This window comes from Neofelis nebulosa, chromosome 1, assembly GCF_028018385.1.
Source record: "Neofelis nebulosa isolate mNeoNeb1 chromosome 1, mNeoNeb1.pri, whole genome shotgun sequence".
Classification (NCBI taxonomy): Eukaryota; Metazoa; Chordata; class Mammalia; order Carnivora; family Felidae; genus Neofelis; species Neofelis nebulosa.
Window position 1 is genome coordinate 62,512,683 of NC_080782.1, and position 12,427 is coordinate 62,525,109.

Here is a 12,427-nt window from a genome sequence, read left to right on the forward strand (position 1 = left end):
AGACAGGTCACTGAGTAAAGCAAATATTTCTGCAGCTGGCTTCTACCAAAAATGGCCATTTTGATCACAAAAAGGCAACACTGTCCCAGCCACAACAAACTCAGAAGTTCCCTACCCTGGCGACTTCCTTCCGCCAAATTCCCCAAGGCACCTGGATTTAAATCAACAAGAGTACAACTACAGCTATTCTACACATTTCCCTTTCTTCACAAAAGAAACATAAATAGCGACAAGCATCATAACATACCCAGTAACACTAGTACTTACAGAAATCACTTAATTCCTTAACCAAATTGGTATTATTTTTTAATTACTAACACTCGAAAATGGCATGAACGTGGAGAAAACAGCAATTTTATAGAGAAAATATAAAGAATATTAATGTCCATATAAGTAACAGAAAATGGATAAAACTTTTGGCCATACAAAATAACCAGGTTCTTAAAAATGTGTATTTGACCCATCAATTCCACCTCTTAGAAATTAATACTCAAGATAATACTCATGGATGTATTCAAAAATTAGACTATAAGAAGGAACAAGCCAGCTTTAAGTTGTTATAAATTAGAAATAATTTAAATGTCTAACAAAGTAAGAGTTTAACTAGTTAGCTATTTCCACATTCATACACATAAGGCACACCTTCAAAATATTATAAAGAAATATAAAATGGCTCAGAAAGATGCCACAAGTATTGCTGAATTTTAAAAGCAGTTTGCAAAACAATTTTACATGTGAAAAACATATGAAAGGTACATAAAAGAAAAAGTATGTACACGAAGGAAGGTAAATACTAAATGTTAACAGTTACCAGGAATTTTTTATTTTTGTTTCTTATTTTACATTATTTTTCTTTTAACTGCTGTATTGTAAAGATGGTTAATTCTGTAAAAACAAAAACTTCTTATGTTCATATGTTCTTGTGTTCAACAGTTTTTCAATAGTTTTTTAATGTATGTGTAAATAATGGCACTGAGCTAACTGGATAAGCATATGGGGGAAAAATGAATCTTGATTCCTAGCTCAACCATTAAAAAAAAGTTATTTTAATATAGTAAAACCGTAAAGATGCTAGAATATTTTTAAGACTGTAGGCAAAGTTTCTTAAACAGGACACAAAACCCAGTAACAACAAAAGAAAAACTTGAGTAATTAGATTTTGTAAGTATTAAGACTTTTCTTCTGTCCATCAAAAGACAACATTAAGACACTGAAAAAGCAAGCCACAGAACAGATGTCTGCAATATGTGTATCTGACAAAGAATTTTGTTTCCTGGCTACTGTGAAGAATTCCCACAAATCAATAAGAAAGAGATAACTCCATTTTTTAAAAGGGTCAAAGGATTTGAAAAAGTGCTTCTCTAGAGAGGATATCTAAATGGCCAACAGGCACATGTAAAAATGCTCAACATCATTAGTCCTTAAGAAATGTAAATTATAACCACAAGGAGATACTACTTCACATGTGTCAGAATGGCTAAAATCATCTGACAATGCCAAGTGCTGCTAAGGCTGTAGAGCAACTGGAACTCTCATATATTGTAGGGAAAACCGTAAGGATGTACAACGATTTTGGGAAAAGCTAAACATACATCTACACTTCCCAGCAATTCCACTCCTAGGTATACCCAAGAGAAATGTCCCAACAAAAATTGGAACACAAATGTTCACACAAGCTTTATTCACAACAAACAGTGGAAACAACCCAAATATTCTTCAGCAGGAGCACAGATAAACAAAACTGTTGTGTACTTGTGTAACGTAACAGTGCTAAGCAAAGAAAAGGAATGAAAAACTAACTCCACAGGAATGAATCTCAAAAATATTACACTGGGCAAAATAAGCTAAAGACAAGAGTACCTGCAGTATATGCATGCTACACATGCTACACACGTCCACCTGAAACAGGCACAACTAATTTACAGTTATAGAAAGCAGGCTACTTGAGGCCAAGGACAGGTGTGAGGGAACTGCAAAGGGAGTGAGAGAAGTTTGGGGTTTTTTTTTTGATGGCAAGGGGGTAGAAATGTTCTACATCTTGATCACAGTAGTGGTCATGAGCGTATATAGCTCTAAACACTCAAAGAGTACACTTAAACTGAGTGCATTTTACTGCATGTAAACTATACCTCAATAGCTTATAGTCATAGATACCACTACACATTCATCCGAATAGTTAAAATTAAAAGGACTAGCAAAACCGAGCGATGACTGGAACTCCCCACATTAGAGGTGGGGGTGTAAGTCGGCACGAGCACTTGAAAAGCTGTTTAGCAGTATCTACATATGAAGATATGCCTATCCTATGACCCAGTAATTCCACTCTAGGTTTTTTATAACCGAAAGAACCAAGTGCTTATGTCCACCTTACGAGTGCTATTCGTAATAGCGGCCAAATTTTGGAAACAATCCAACTAATTCATCAACAATAAAATAAACAAACCATGGACTATATATATACAATGGAATAATGCACGGGACAGGGCGGGGGGAACCTGTTACAACAAAATGGGTGAATTTCACAGACATAGTAACAAGCAGGGGAAAAAAAACACGAGACTATAAACTGTATGATTCCATTTGTATAAAATCCAAAAACAGCCATGACTAGCTTACAGTGAAGAAGACCAGAACAGACCTTTGGGTGGTCTGGACTGGGTGAGGCATAAACATGAGGAAGCCCTCAAGAGGCTCTGGAAATATTCTATATCTTGATTTGGGTAGTGATTGCACAGTGTGCTGTATATACATATGCAAAAATTCATTCAGCTGACTTGTGGTTTTTTTTTCAGCTGCTTTGTGTTCTATACTATATGTAAGTTATAACAAAAATGTATTTTCAAATGCCCTTTAAACCAATCTTTGTTCACCCCTTGAAGCCTAAGCTTATGACACAGAATCCTGGTATAGCTTCTGTCACTGTGAGTCACTCTCACTCCCAGTCTTGTCACTTACATGCTCTGCATGTCTATCTCCCTCAGACTGCCTAAGCTGGTGATGCTATTAAATACCTGGAGTAATGGCATTGACAATGGAACTGGATCAAGTCATGCCCCACCCAGACAGGGAAGATGCCCAAAATACGTAACCACATACATGGTTTTAACACAGGTGTGATTTTAAGTGTACCAGACAGTTCCATGTCAACTCATTATCCTTTGGATTAACTTCTGAGAGACACTACGAGGAAAATGAATTACAAGCAGGCAGCTCTTTAAAAATAAGTATATAGCATTATTAATATTTTTGCCTGAATATTTAGCTCCATAATTATAAGGAAAATGATAAGATCATAAATATTCACTTCATCCACAACTTTCTGATAAAGCTGGGTCAGAGTTAGATTTTTTGATGAAAGATGCTATTGGCCTATTACAAAACTAAACTTTACACAGTGACAACAATGCATGGAACTATTACCACTATCTTCCAAAATTAACCAACAGATAATGAAAACATGTGGTTAACTTCCAGAAATCAATTTATGAATGCAAAGCTTTTTAAAAACAGGACATCATGTTTTAATAGAGCTTGATTTACATTCTCGTCAATACATACACACACATACTCTCATCTATCAATACAATCTAACCATTCTACATTTAAAAATGTCTCATCTTATCCCCTTTGCACCATCTGTTACTATCTTGTATTTCCCTGGAATATTCCAATAGTCTACGTATTTGTCTCGCTCCTCCAAAACATCCTCCAAACCGACTGTGATCTTTCTAAAGCACAGGTCTTGCTCAAGCTTTCAGTCACCTCTCCTCTCAAATCACATCCACCACCCTCACACCCCTCCTCCAATCCTGCAGGATCACAAGATCAGAAGTTTGTAAGGGCCAAATAGATAAAGACAAACTTACAGGGGACACAGGAACCAGGAAAGCACAAGCCCTGACTCTAAAAAGCAGCCACTCTCCAGCTCCAATTTTCAGATAAAACCAGAAATCAGTGTTGACAAGGAATGTCTCAATTTTTTAAATCTATGCAGACCAAGTAAATCTGTGGAGCTCAATCCACAGGCTACTAGTTTGTAACGTATGGCCTAAAGGATAAAGTCCAAGATTTGGTTACAATCTATTTTTACAAATTTATCTGCCCTCAATCCTACCACCCAAGTTATACTCCAACATTCACAGAACTACTTACTTGTCCCGCCCTATAGGCAATACACACCATTGCCTGCCAGTCATCGTTCATTTGTTTATCTTTGCTATGAAAGTCATCCCCTGCCCCAATACACCCACAATCACATCTAATTTCCACTCAGGCCTCAAAGAGTAACTGTAAAACACTGTGTGTCTACCTCTCACAATCCCTACCAGTCTTCACCCTATACTATACTTTTTTATGCTAAAGACTGCAAGCTTCTGGAAGCAAGGTACATATCTGATTCTGTTCTGTATTCCCCAAATAATCAAACAGTACCTGTTTGAGTACATGCTCAGTAATGAATGAAGTTATTTATCTGCCTATTTCCATAACAATTTGTATATCAACTTGATGGCCATTACATATCAATATGGTCCCTTACAATGCTGAAAAATCAAAAGGCTAACGGGTTTAGAAAAACATCCCTGTTAATATTAAATTTGAATCAGAACATGATCTCATGGTTCTTTTTAAATATGCTCTTTAGCTCTGTTGAAAAGGTCTAGAAGCAATGACACGACCCAACAACAATGGTTTGGGCTTCTAAATACCATTCCCCACTAAAAGGAATCAGAGCTTCTTGGAGAAATGGCTGGTGTCTGAAATGCAGGGAAAGTAAAGAGTCAAGAAACAAAGATTGATAGGATCATATTAAAAAGAAGCAGGAACTACCTTGAAGGGGCTCTCATTAGCCAATCTGGGACAATTTGAGCACCAATAAAGACTCTGATTGTTAACACACTAAATAAAAAGTCCATGAGAGTATGATGCTACACAAAAGAAAGGAGAAGAAACAGGGATGGCCTCTGTGAATGACAGCTAATAAATGTAGACAGAATGATAGAAAACCACAATTTTGTAACTCTCATTATAACAATTGATTCTAGGATCAGGATGCTGAAACCACTGGGTGAAATGTTGTAACAGAACAGGGTATTTACAAGGTGCCAAAATACCGTCCCGTAAATTCCTTTCTAATAGCAGAGGATAAAATTGTACCTTTAAAAAGGAGAGATCTGGCTATTGCCACCTCAGCCAAGGGATCAAATTTAGCATAGCTCATAATGGGATAACCTGTCATCAAGTGCCTCCCAACATGACTCAATGCAAAGTACACTTCACCTATGATGAAACATTCTTGTCAAAATGTTTAACCTGGTTGCAATCAAGCCTCTCACCTAACTTCCAGTTTACAGGAAACATAGTACCTGCAGAAACCAGTTAAATGATACCGTAAGGAAATAAACAAATGAAGAATGTTGCACATCCTACAGGACAACTGAGCTGAACTCTTCAAAAACAATGCCGGGAGAGGAGGGGAAAAGGTAGAGGGAATGTTCTAAATGAAAAGAAATTAAAGAGATAGAACAATCAAATACAAAGGGTGTCTTGGCATTAAAACAAAAAGGGGGGGGGGGCATGCCAGAAAAGACATTCTTGGGACAATTAGGAAAATCTAACTGAATATTTGATATTACATTATGGAGTTATTTTCATTTTCTTAGACATAAAAATAGTATTGTGGTTTTATAAATGTATGAAATATATGACTATTAATAATGTGTGGTTACATATGTATATAGATTAAATATAGAGAGATAGATATATACCTTGTACATGGCTGTGTGCTTATGTGGTTTTAGAGAAAGAGACTATTCTTACTCTTAGAGGAGACAGGTGCTGGAATGTTTAGAGAATGAAATATCATGTTTGCAACTCACTGTCAAATTTTTAACCACCACAAAGGATACGTATTTTGGGGGAGGACAGGAGAAGGTGAGAGACAGAGAAGGAGAAAGGATGAGAGGGAGACAAGGGGAGGGAAGAGGGGATAAGGAGAGGAAAGGGGGGGACTGAGGCAGAGAGCAGAGAAATGATCCAAATACGGCAAAATGTTAACAACTGTTGAGTCTAGGTGTTAAGACTATACAGGTGTTTGTTGTATTGTTTTTTTCCCCATGTATATATATGAAATTTTTCATAATAAAAAGTTATGGGAGGGAAAAAGAGAAGAACAGTTTAAAAAGTAATCAGCTTGAAATCCACATAACACCATTAAGAGTGTCAGGAAAAAAGAATATTCTCAAGCAAAACCTGTGAGAGTAGGTACTGTTGCAGTATAACTGGAGGGCAATGTGGCAATGTCTATGGGATTTTTAAAAGTGTGTATCTAGTGATGCTTACTCCTAGGAATCTGTCCTGAAGATCTACTTCTCCATACATGAAATGACATACACACTAAATTATTCTTTACAGCATTATGTGTAACAGCAAAAGACTGGAAATAATCTATATGAATATCAGTCCAGACTGGTTTCACAAATTATAGCACCTACAATAAATCAGTATGCATCTTCTAAATTATCTCTTCAAAAAATTTGAGAGCTCTTCGGGAATTGATATGAAAAATGACCGTGTCATGTTTTATATTAAAAAAATTCAAGATTCAGAAGAATTATGTACAGCACACACACGTATATGAAACCTATGCAAAAATATGGTTGAATAGCTGGAGCCAGAGGGAAAAAAAGTTGCAGACTTTTTTTTTTAACTGTCCACTCCTTTTTGTACCTTATCAATCAATTTTGTAGCATAGACATATATAATGTATTCAAAAAATCTTTTTGGCAAGTACTGATTCACTGTAGCTATAATGAACTCTTCCAATCTCCGTGTTTTCATTACCAAAATCATGGAGCTACAGCTCACCTGGGAATTAGTGAATAAGGTGAAAACAACATAGAGTAAACATTTGCCCAACAAATCCCTTAAATATATGCCCACTAGACTGATACACCATCTCAATAATTCCAACACAGCTAATTTTCACTCCACGTGAATAGTTCACCTTTTCTTCAACTGACTAGGATCCAAAACAGCTAGCTTGTCCTTAGACCTCATGCTGTGATGTTAAAAACGTGTCATTAAAAAACCATAATCACACTCATCACAGCTAGATGAGAAGCATTCAGGAATTGAGACAGGCTGAGAGAAGAGCAAATTTTCATTTCCCATGTCACACTTGATCCAGAACCTTCACTGTTTAGGCTATTTCCCCCTTATTTTTGTCACCAGATGCATGGAACTTAATTTGCAAACTCCTTTGCATCTAAATCTGAATACTCAGGTTCAGAAAAAAAGGAGAGTGGTAATACCTCTTGATCAGTATCAAGGTCATTTGAACTGAGTTATAGCCCATTCCTTTATGTTAACATTCCCATACACTGATAATGTAGATTTCTAGATCTACACTCTGAGAAACAGAACTCTGAGTAAAGTGAGCTACCACTGAAACAAAATAAAAATTCCCAACCCATTCTCTTCTCTCCCTGCTCTCTCTGATGTTCATATTCCCACTAGACACTTTTCTTGGAGGATTCACTGATAGGCAACTCAAATTCCTTATAAATTGGAACTCATTCCTTCTCCCTCCCCCACTCCCACTTCCTGTCTGCTCTTCTAGTACTCTCTATCTTGGAAAAGACAGTAAACATCCATCTGGTGCCCAAGGCAAAAACCTAAAATTCATACTGTACTCACCTATCGCCTACTCCTTTAACTAGTCCCCAAGTTCTGTAGATCCTGTCACCTACATCTTTTAAGTCTTCCCCACCTTCCTCACACCCACTGTCGATGCTTCGGTTTGCCCTCCCCATTGTTCACGTGAACTAACTGGTCTTCGTGCCTTCTGTCTCTTCATCCCACCTTGCACACACCTGAAAGGTTAACTTCCTAAAATACAAATTTGGTACTTTAAGAGCAGAAGGAACAAGTCCCAAAGTAACGATAAAGTAAGCTAAAAACAAGCTCTTTTAATAACATGATACAATGCAAAGAGAATGTACTACCTAATTTATTTCTTATGAGTATGGTCTTACTCTACCCCACACTATATGACCAAATTAAATAAGCTAATAAATCTGTTTTGGTAAAAAGAGGCTACACAGAAGCAAAAACATCCAACTGCTTTCTTAGAGTAAAAAATGAACACAAAATGGATCATAGCAGTGATAAAGGCACCTGAAGGAAAACAAAGGGCTTCCAAGACCTATAAAGTCAAGAATGCATTCAAGTTGAATATACTAACTAGTCTAAAAACACATGCCTTAATGAGAAAAGGATTTGGGAAATAAAAGCAAACAAAGAGGTTCTGCCATAGGGAAAAACCACCCATCCCTGACGTAGGGTGGGACCGAGGTGGCCTCAGTCCCTGTCCAGCAAATATCTCACTTCTCTGGTTGAGTTCATGCCAACTAAGTCACCCGACTATGATTGAACCTGATAGGTAAAGTCTACACACATAAATACAATATGCCAGTCACTAGGTTTGAACCTTCGGGTCCCTCTAACTTTTGTTTCTTATTTGAAAAAATTAAACTGGTATACTAATCAGGAACCAATAAGCAAATTACCTATCAAAAAAGTTTATATTGGGGTGCCTGGGCGGCTCAGTCAGTTAAGCGTCTGACTTCGATTCAGGTCACCATCTCACAGTTGGTGGGTTCAAGCGCTGTGTCGATCTCTGTGCTGACAGCTCAGAGCCTGGAGCCTGCTTCGGATTCTGTGTGTCTGTCTCTCTCTGCCCCTCCCCCCCTTCTCTCTCTCCCTCTCTCTCTCAAAAATAAAAAAAATTCAGAAAGTTTATATTAATCATACCAAAATGCACATATCATTAATAAACTGGAATTCTGGTTTTATACATCAGTCTTGCATAGCTGGTTAATGTGCCCTGACCTGGAATAAGGAGTTGCTTTGAGCCTGTGACCAGATCAGATTTCTAAGGGGTTTAAACAAATGACCAGACCTAGGATTAAGGTAAGTTCTAAAAATGCACTGGTGGTTATTTAAATGTAAATTTAAATAAAATAAAATTTAAAATTCAGGTCCTCAGTTACAGAGCCACATTTCAAAATAACCACATGTGATTAGCGACTACCATACTGAACAGCACAGGCAGTGAACATTTTCGTTATCACAGAAAGTTCTACCGGACAGACTATTCTGGAAGATAACCTCCAATAAACCCTACCATGAGTCATCTTGGGAAACAGCCTGACAGTACTGGATGGCTACCACAGAACTGAGATCTAGACCGTTTTCTATACCAAAGGTAAGAGGTAGATATTCAACAACAATTTTCCTTTTCCTCTGCACTGATTTCAGTTTTAGCCCTCAGGATTTCCACCCCTCTTTTTACCACAGGAGGACACTAGTACTACAGGCGGTATAGCACAGATGTTAGAAGCACATTCTCTGAAGCCAGACTCCCTGAATTCATACCTCATCTTTGTCTTTTACTAGACGTATAATCTTGGACACATTATTTAATTATTCTATCCTTCAGTTTCCTCATCAGTAAAGAAACAATGGCACCTACCTCCCTGGGTTACTATAAATATACAAAGTTTATACACATAAAGTGCTTATAGGGGTGCTGGGTGGCTCAGTCGGTTAAGTGTCTGACTTCGACCCAGGCCATAATCTCACGGTCTACGAGTTCGAGCCCCGCGTCAGGCTCTGTACTGACAGCTCAGAGCCTGGAGCCTGTTTCAGATTCTGTGTCTCCCTCTCTCTCTGCCCCTCCCCTGCTCGGTCGCTCACTCGCTCTCTCTAAAAAATAAAAACAGTAAAAAAACAAATGAAGTGCTTATAATTGTGCTCAATACAGAGTAAGTGTCCAGTACGTGTTAACTGCTAGTATTTTTACTGTTCCCACCACACCACCCTCATAGCTCTTCAGATGACAAGCGTGTAAAATGCTCACTTAGGAGAAACATTAGCAAATATAAAGGAATTAAACTAAAACAAGGATCACAATGCAAGAGTATCCATCTATGATAAAAAGATATTCTTTTTTAAGATTAAAGGAAATGGATTCTGTAGGGAATATTAGATACCCAAAACAGGCACGTTTTTAAGAGAGTTACCCAACAATGTCTTATTTGTAAGGCTGACAAACTACAGGTCAAAAGAAGTCCATGTAATAAGCTACTGAGCTATTTAAATAACCAGTAAAAACTAAAGAGGAACTGAGAAGATACAGGTTCGAGTTCACTAGACCAAATGATACTTCCCCGTATAAACCATGTTTTGACATTTAAAGGCACTGCCTCTCTCATACTCCCTAAGTTACCTGTACGTTCGCTTGACGAACTGACCGAAGATCTTCTAATTTCTTCATCAAGCAGAAAAAGCACCAGATGTAATTAAAATGCCACACCAAACAATGACAGTCAGGTATTTTCTGAGTGGAAACCCATCATAGAAAGCCACACCTTGCTCTTGCAGATGGGCAATTTGAAAATCCAGAAGTTGAAGTACAAATTTCAGCAAATGTAGTCACATGGAAAGAGCCAGAACTTTGGAAGCATAAAGACTCAAGCCTAAAGCCTGGCTTTGCCATTTACTAGCTCTATGACCCTGGGCAACTTGAACTTAATGCTTATGAGCTTCATCTCACTATCCGTAAAATGTAAGGTAAAAGCATGTGCCAACTGAATCAGAAATGTGTGTAAAGAGCCTCCAACACTGTCTTGTACGCAGCAGATGCTCAAGAAACAGGTGCTACAGGTAGTAAATCTTCCTGAGAAGACCCTCCGAGAGTCCTAAGAATGAAACACCACTGCTTTACATAGTAACTACAAAAACTATTCTGACCAGGTATCAGGTATAAATCATGAGAGAACACCTCGAAATTACCATTTGTTTTCTGTATTTTATAAGCTATTCCCCAAATTTCCCTTGTTTTCCGTATTCCCTGTTAGACTGTAACTATAAACCATCTGGGCCTACAATGAAAATAACTGCCCTTCTCACACTAAAACCAAGCGTCCACCAGCAATTCTGCCACATGCACCTTCACTAATCCACCCCAGACACGAACACTGTATCTAAACATCTAACATCCTTCCTGTCTCTACCAATGGAAAAAAGTAGAGAAATTCTGTTTTTTAAGTTTCTTTCAGTGAGTTGAGGTCCATACAACAAAACAATACAGGGTAATTGCTTACCTGGAAAATATTTTGTACTTCAGATCCACCAATCCAGAATGAATGGGGGTATTCCCTTTCAGACTAGTCTGAGAAAAGACAGCAGTCAAGCAGCTTCCAAGATTCTTTCCGTTTACTGTATCCAGCTTTCTTCAATAAAATCCCAAACATGCACTTCGGTAACTGTTGAAAGACAGAAAGCAATCCGTACACCCACCATGGCACCAGCGGCAAAGGACAGCCACCAAGAAATGGAAGGAAGGGTCATCGGAGTGGTGGATCTGAGGCACAGAAAAGTCACAACCCCTGAGTCAGCTATTTGGTATAAAAGTTCTGTAGCAGCATTCTTCACCTCTGTGCCGACAAAAGGATAAGAAATTCTACATGGTAGAGAAGGAAACATTCCCTAATATTAATTTTTACTCATGATAAATACGCGATTTCCAATGAGAGCAGCTAAAAACTTACTCCGTTATCCACATAAATTGTCCCAGACCATTCAGCTACGATGAACTTCCTTACCCATTTTCTAAGACAGCTCCTCCAGCATTACAAAAAAATTAATGATATAGGAAGGCTCAAATACCTCCCAAAAAAGATATTTAGGCACCTAACAAGAAATCTTTTGGTTTGCTACCTATAAGACATCAAATCTACACATTACCCAAATCTTCAAACCTCACCTGAAATACACGACATTTTAAAAACACATGGCATAATTTTAAGAGTGAACTTCTGACTCAATAAAGACCAACCCTCTACAATGACCAGTCATTGGGTAAACTAAGGAAAATAATTTAAAAAACACTAATAAACAATTTACTAAATAACACCTTTAAATATATAAGCCGAGTCAACATTGTATCAACATTCTTTTACTACCATACCAACTTCTCCATCAGACTGCAAATATACAAACAAATTATAAGGGAGAGAGAAAAAGCCATTCTACAGAATAACATAGATAAAAATTTTAAAAATCAGTCAAAAGACTGTTAGTTACATATAAATTTTCTACTTCCTTAAAAACCTACAGCCAAAATGTTCCTGCAGTAATTATAATACCTACCTTTAGGGTTACTAATGGGTCAGGACCTTTACATTTCTTACTCATATTTAATTCTCAAAAAAAAAAATAAATAAATAAAAGAGAAGAAATAACTTGCCCAAAGTCCCACATCTACTAATTGGTAGAGACCATCCCCTTTCCACAGAGCACTGTGGCCTGCCAAGTCTAAGGATCAGAAAGGCCATGATTCCTGGGGCAGAAGAAACCAAGCTTT

At 37.6% G+C, this 12,427-nt stretch overlaps 1 protein-coding gene across 5 annotated transcripts in view; it reads right to left on the reverse strand.

Annotated features, from left to right (window-relative positions):
* FBXW11 (F-box and WD repeat domain containing 11) overlaps window positions 1-12,427 on the reverse strand; it is a 122,599-nt gene that overhangs the window by 102,340 nt on the left and 7,832 nt on the right. The window contains exon 2 of one of the 5 annotated variants that reach the window (XM_058723440.1): window positions 11,166-11,327. The exons of the other annotated variants lie outside the window; for them this stretch is intronic. The gene's annotated coding sequence lies outside the window, so the exon portion shown is untranslated. The remainder of the gene's footprint in view (window positions 1-11,165; window positions 11,328-12,427) is intronic. 5 annotated transcript variants of the gene reach the window in all.